Below are 7,060 nucleotides of genomic sequence, written 5' to 3'. Positions count from 1 at the left end.
TAGATGGCTAACTGACGTTATTTTGCCGCTAAACTGCACGATATAAAACGGTGGTCTTCAAAGCGGATTTTATCCTCAATCACAATAATAATATTCAAAGTAATACTGGGCAAGTAATGGGCAAAACTTACCGTTGATTGACGCGCCATGTCAGCGGACTGGTAGCGACACGAACCGTTAGCCCCGCAGTCAAGCCTCGTCGTTCTGATAGCTCCGCCCCTTCGCTCCAACCCCCCTCCCTCCCCCCACATCTACGGCTGATCTACAGGTGAAAATTACTTTTGCGACACATTTATCGCAAGAAGTGTAGCAAAAGTCAAGACCGCAGATTCGTCGATTTATACTGCCACAGAGCAGATTCGTCAAGTTGTAATGACTGATTTGAGAGGTTGTAATAACCAAGTTGCAGTTGTAATGGAAAATATATTTAAAAAATATGTATTTTTCTTAGGGCCGGGACTTTAACGCGTTAATTAAGATGAATTAATTACACAAAAATTAACGCGTTAAAAAAATTAACGCATTTTAATCGCACTTATTTTTGCACCGTGGAACGTTTCTCACTGGATGAGTTTCAGGGGTACCGATTATACTGGAGCACCAACTAACGTTCATGACTTCAAACAACAACAAACCACAGTGAACAATAGTCAAATGTGAACGAAGAAGCTGATGAGACCGCTTTGGTTGGCCCCGTGGATGGGACATTTTGTTTTAAAAAACGGACGGATGGAAGCATCGATAAGAGCACGGTTGTTTGCAAATTATGCAAAAAGGAATTTGCATATCACCGCAGCACATCAAGCCTCAAGTATCACCTCAATGCAAAACATATAGCAGCTAGCGTGGAAGCTAGCGTGGACGTTAGCCCGACTCGGAGTACAAGAACCCACATATGCAACAGAGAGATTTTATTTTTCATCAGGATATTGGAAGAATAGGAGGGATTGAGGTCAATCACTGGCACTTTTTTATTTTATTTTAAATGGTACACTTTATGTTGAACTATTTATTACGTTGTTGGTGCAACTGGCACTTTATGTTGAACTTTTTATTGTTTTGGCCAAGGTTATTGAGAGAGTTGGACTGAAATTGATTAGATTTTTTAAATCAACTGTTGGTAAATCAACAAAGTCTGTTATGGCCTCTGAAGCAACAGAGAGATGTTTTCTAATAGTCAGGGTTTCCAATGTTCTGAATGTACTTGAAAGTATTGTGTTTTACTTAAAAAACAAAGTGTTATAGTTTACAGAAGGTCTACCTACCTATAGACAAGTTTACGCGACAAACCACGGGTAGCGCCATAACCCTACACAAATGCACTTCATTTCCGCCGGAAGTCTTTTGCACAGCGTCTGTCGGTGTAAACCGGTGTAAACAGTCAGACGGGCACTGGTGTAAACACAGCGATTTCGATGCTAACAGTGATGCTAGCTTGGGAACACAATTCTACTTCTTTGACTGGAGATGGCGTTACTCTCCCCCACCCGAATTCAGTGCAAAACTGGGAGGATAACATGACGACGTGGCCCAGCATAACGTACAGCAAAATTTGCTCCTACTTCGTTCAATCCATGGCAATAGATGGAAAAGCAATGGACAGTCTGAAGGCATATCATAAGGCTGCGCACATTCTACTTTGCCCACATGCTCCCGAAAATTGTTGACGATTTTGTTGAGGGAAGGTTACAGTTCTGCAGTAAATATCTCAGCATTTTAAAACCAAAATAAACTGCCTTATTTAGGTCATGCCCACAGGAGCCAACAGTTGTCTGTTGTTTACATAATGCACAATTTACATGATCTCTTTATGCTGTGCAATATATCATATGTGCCTGTACTGTTTGAGTGAAAATAAAGTTTGATGTAATTTAATTTCATTATTGCACTGTTATTGCATTATTGCATTTCATATGTTCCTTAGAGTGCTACAATTTCTTTTAACACAGTTCATCATTCATATTAAGCTCATACTGTACATAAATAACACTGAATGAATTAATTGTTTAGAGGAAACTAAAGAAATGGCTTCAACAAGAAAGATCACATGTTTAATCCTAACAGGTATTACAAATTAAAATATAAAAGCAGCCCACACAATTACATCACTATGAAAATATTCATATATAATATTAAAAAATACAATGCATGCAGTATTTGTTGTGTTTATCTGTATTTAATGAACAACATGGCTGGGTGCTGGGTGCTGGTTTGTGGTCGTAGCACTCTCTATCTAACCACTCGTTCAGGTGCTTTCTCGAGTGATTGCAACCAACTACCGCACACGTAGTTCCCGAACCACTTTTCTTCATGTTGTAATTGTTATATCCTCTTTGTCTCTGCGATATCAGTGCTTTGTCGGCACAACGGAGCTAGCTAGCAAAACAAACCCAGTCCGCCAAAACGGAAGTGCATTGCATCGAAGGGAGGAGTTCAGGATGTAGAGCGGAAACGGCTCAATAACTTGTGTATAGGCAACCTGAATCTCTGAAATGTACTATATTCCTAAATATGCTATTGCTACACTTTATGGCAAAAATTGCACTTTTCTGCTGGTCTTTGTTAAGTACCACCTTGAAAAAAATAAACAATGTTTTGTTGCTTAAGATGATGTATTCAGTCATTATTCAATGGTATACTAAAATCCATGTGAAAAAAATTGCTTCTCACTGTTCTCAGGTCAAATATTTATATGTGATTAAAAATGCGATTAATTGCGATTAATTAATTACAAAGCCTGTAATTAATTAGATTCATTTTTTTAATCGAGTCCCGGCCCTAATTTTTCTGCAAGTGAACATTTCATCACTAAGTTAATTTTTTTCTACAAGCTACAAAACTTTTTTCTTCTTCTGTGACTTCAAATTTGGTTCACAGTTACGTGGATATTTTATACAAGTGTACATTTGGTTCACAGTTACGTGGATATTTTATACAAGTGTAAATGTATGCACACAAACTCAGATTTTTTTTCTGCAAGTGCTCACATCAGGTTTTACAGGCGTGGCTCGTCACCATGACGACCAAAAACACATCTCGAGCACGTGCGCCCGCTCTCAGAGTTTTTCTCTGAGTGGCAGCGCGTGTGTCTGATGGACAGATGGATGAGCAGGCTGATCAGCAGAGGATACGTCCTGCAGTTCGCCTCTCCCCCCCACAGTTCAATGGAATACAGGAAACACTCCTGTTATCCCAGAAGCTATGTCTTGCGCTCCAATCCGAGCTACTGGAACTCCTGTTGAAAGAGGATATTTCCAGGGTTCCTCAAAGGGAGGAAAATCAGGGGTTTTCACTCCCGTTATTTTTCTAATCCCGAAAAAGATTGGGGGAATGAGACATCCTCGATCTGTCAGTATTCCACATGCTAACGATCAAACAGGTGCTGGAATGTGTTCACCAGGACGACTGGTTCACTTCCACCTGAAGGATGCATACTTCCACGTAGCCTACCCATCATCCCAAAACACAGGAAATTCCTGCGTTTTCTCATTTCAGGGAATATCAGACCAGACAATAGTCTGCCGTTCGGATATTTCCTGGCTTCTCGCATTTTTGTGCAGAGAAGACTGGAGCCACTACACCGAGGGGGGATGAGAGTGTGGTTTTCTCTGAACTGACAGCTCTCCTCCGGCGTGTCACAACCCACACAGCCCTCTCCGTAACGCAGCTGCTCTGCGTTGGCGTCAGCTGGTCACGTGATGATACCCCTGCCCTGGGTCTCTTCCAACAGGGGGACTTGAGGTGGTTCATTCGCTGCAGAAGCCTGTTGTTTTTAATCTATTGGTTTATAAACTGCAGAGCTCGCGGTATTCCTCTGTCCCAGATATGCCTCCTACACACGGTCATAATAACCCACGACGAGCACCCTTATAACGCCTCGTGAGGACAGCATGCACACACCTCTCACCCCCTGGGCGTGTACGCGCCTCATGAGGAGAGACGGAGTGAAATGCAGCGTGTGGAAACTCCCTCGCAGCCCTTTTGCCTCACGGGCAGCGGCGGTGATGGCGTGGCTCGTCACCATGACGACCATTACGGCACATCACAGAGAAGCCTCTCCCCCCCAGCAGTTCCACGGGATACAAGAAACACTCCTGTCATCCCAGGAACAGTGTCTTGCGCGGTTTTTACTAGTATTTTTCTAAATCTCGAGAAAACAACGGGGGAGTCGCCCCGTTGCCGTACAATCAATGTGTTGATTCGCACGGACAACAGGCCACGGCTGTGGAAGCAGCCTCAATCGCCAGGGAGGAGCTACGATCTGCGCAGCTTCTGAACGCAGCCAGGCGGCTCCTGTTCTGGGCGCGCACACACGTTGCTCTCATCAGAGCAATGTATATTCCCGGCGAATTGAACAGAGGGGCTCGCAAAGCGCAGCAGCCGTGTTATGCGAGGAGTACGGAGACTCAGACCTGTGTCACGCGCACTGGCGCCTCAGTGGGATTTGGCTTTGGTGTTACGCGCACTAAAGCAAAGCCCCATTTGAACCTTTAGACCAGGTTCCCCTTAAACTGTTGTCAGCCAAAGTAGTATTACTTTTGGCTCTATCAGCGAAAAGGGTGAGTGATTTGTCTGCTCTCTCTGTGGCTCCGTCATGCCTCCGGATCCAGATGGCAGTTCAGCTGTTTTACGCCCTAACCCGGATTTTATGCCAAATATAAATATATGCCATGCATATGTCTCCTCATGGAGTGGATCCCCCGGAGAACATCAATTCGCACTCCACCAGAGGAATGTCCTCCTCCACGGCTTTGCACGGAGGAATGTCAGTGGAAGACATTTGCACTGCTGCATCTTGGTCTTCCCCCTGTTCATTTATTCAATCAGGGGCGGAGCTTCCTACAGGCAATATAGGCGGTTGCCTAGAGCGCCACCTAGAGGGGGGCGCCAAAAATTGCAACAAAAAAAAGATTCTTTTTTTTTTTTTTTTTTTTTTTTGCTTGGCGCAGTTTTGGCGCCCCCCCTCTATATCTGCAACCATTATTCTTACATTAAAAAAAAAATTCTAACATAAGGGAAAATAAGCCAAAAATCTAAAACGGTCGGTCGGTCTAAGAGCCTCGGCTTTAGGTGTTCACAGTCAGAACATGCTAGAGCGCTGTGCATTGATGGTTATCGGTCAAGTGTTTATAAAATTGAGCGTTGAGGAAAGAAAGACTAACGTTAGAGAACTATGAAGAGGCAAAAGCCATCTGGGGCGCAGTATAAAAACAGAAGAAAAGAAGAAGAGAAACGTGCCAAGGTGAAAGGTATGCAATTTTGATTGTATTGTCAACATTAGCGAATGGATCATGTAATCTTGCTAGTTAGCCAAGCCAACGTTAGCTAGCCAGCGTTTGTTATTGCCATTCAGTCGAAACTGTCATAAGGCTATTTTCTTTGTGTCATGAAATAGAAATATTAGTAATAATAACAATGTTAGTTTTGGTGTAGCGAGCTAGCCAGTGTGGTGGAATGTTAGTTAATTGGTAACGTTAGCTAACGTTAAGTTTACCTCAGAAAGCACATTGACTATCCGAGTCAAACATTTGCCAAATTCAACCCTGTCATAATGTGCGCTAACGTTAGCTAACTAGCTCAGTGGTTCTCAACTCCAGTCCTGTTGAATGTTTTCGTTCCAACCCAGAACTAACACACCTGATTCAACTGTTCTAATAAGATAGGCATAGCTCTTGATTAGTTGAATCAGACCTGTCAGGCTGTCCTAATGCTTACTAACTAAATAATAGCTACATTTAACAAATGGAAATTATTCAATGTTGATAATACACATTTTGTTATATCATTTTAGATTCACTTTTAAAATATCTGGGACCATCTGCTGCATCAGTTGACAAGGAACCGCCATGCACCTCAGCTGTGCCGGCTTCCTCAGGTGAGTGCAATGTGTCAATAGATGTTCCTGATGATAAATAATTGAATGTGAAATCCAGTCAATATATTTGCTCTTGTGTGTTCTTTCTATATTTATAGACCTAGAACCACATGAAGGAACGTCAGAACAGCAAGCTGCTCATCCTGATGAGATGACCACTGATTCCACCCTGCCACTGACCACTGTGTCTGTTTGTTCTGGTGAGTACAATATGTCAATAGATGTTCCTGATGTGATGATAAATAATTGAATGTAAAAATGACTGTCGTGCCATTTCTAATCCAGCCAATATATTTGCTCTTGTGTGTTCTCTATATATGTATAGGCCCAGAACCACTGCAAGGAACGTCAGAACAGCCTGCTGCATCTCATCCTGATTGCACCACAGATTCCACCCATACACTCTTCTCAGGTGTGTGCCTGATGAATGTAAAGATGTTTAGCTATAAACCTAATTGTCCTCATGCTTTCAAATAATTGCTTTCTGCTTTTATTTACATTTTACACACTGTCCCAACCTTTTTGGAATTGGGGTTGTGTGTGTGTGTGTGTGTGTGTGTGTGTGTGTGTGTGTGTGTGTGTGTGTGTGTGTGTGTGTGTGTGTGTGTGTGTGTGTGTGTGTGTGTGTGTGTGTGTGTGTGTGTGTGTGTGTGTGTGTGTGTGTGTGTGTGTGTGTGTGTGTGTGTGTGTGTGTGTGTGTGTGTGTGTGTGTGTGTGTGTGTGTGTGTGTGTGTGTGTGTGTGCGTGCGTGCGTGCGTGCGTGCGTGTAGATATTGTGAATATGAGGTGAGAAAATGTGCTTCACATGCCCTCCAGATGCAGCAAAGACAGACGATCCACTACCAACCGATCCTGCTGACTGCCCTTCACATCTCACAGACACAATGAGGACAGAGTTTGTTCGGAGAGGACCATATCAGATAACACCTGATTTCATTTTCCCAAGGAGAGATGATGGGAGAAGTTGCCACCACCAGTACTTCAGCAGGACCTTAGTAAATGGAGAAAGGATCAAAAGAAGTTGGGTGACATATTCAAAAAAGAAGAACAGTCTTTTTTGTTTTTGTTGTCAACTTTTATCTTCAAAACAAATTCATTTAACAAATGCAGGACTGTCGGATTGGAAAAATGCAAGTGCTGCTTTGACCAGCCATGAAAATAGTCCGGAACACCTGAACAATTTGA

General features: G+C 42.8%; 1 long non-coding RNA gene across 1 annotated transcript; it reads left to right on the top strand.

Annotated features, from left to right (window-relative positions):
• The first annotated feature begins 5,166 nt into the window (after positions 1–5,166).
• LOC307034658 lies at positions 5,167–6,616 on the top strand. Its single transcript, XR_013806959.1, has 3 exons — positions 5,167–5,875; positions 5,974–6,075; positions 6,201–6,616. It is a non-coding gene; the product is annotated as an uncharacterized lncRNA (long non-coding RNA).
• Positions 6,617–7,060: the final 444 nt, after the last annotated feature.

This window comes from Notothenia rossii (assembly GCF_949606895.1).
Source record: "Notothenia rossii genome assembly, chromosome: 4".
NCBI lineage: Eukaryota > Metazoa > Chordata > Actinopteri > Perciformes > Nototheniidae > Notothenia > Notothenia rossii.
Note: the sequence above shows the minus strand (reverse complement) of the source record. Positions and strands in the feature narration are given on the sequence as shown.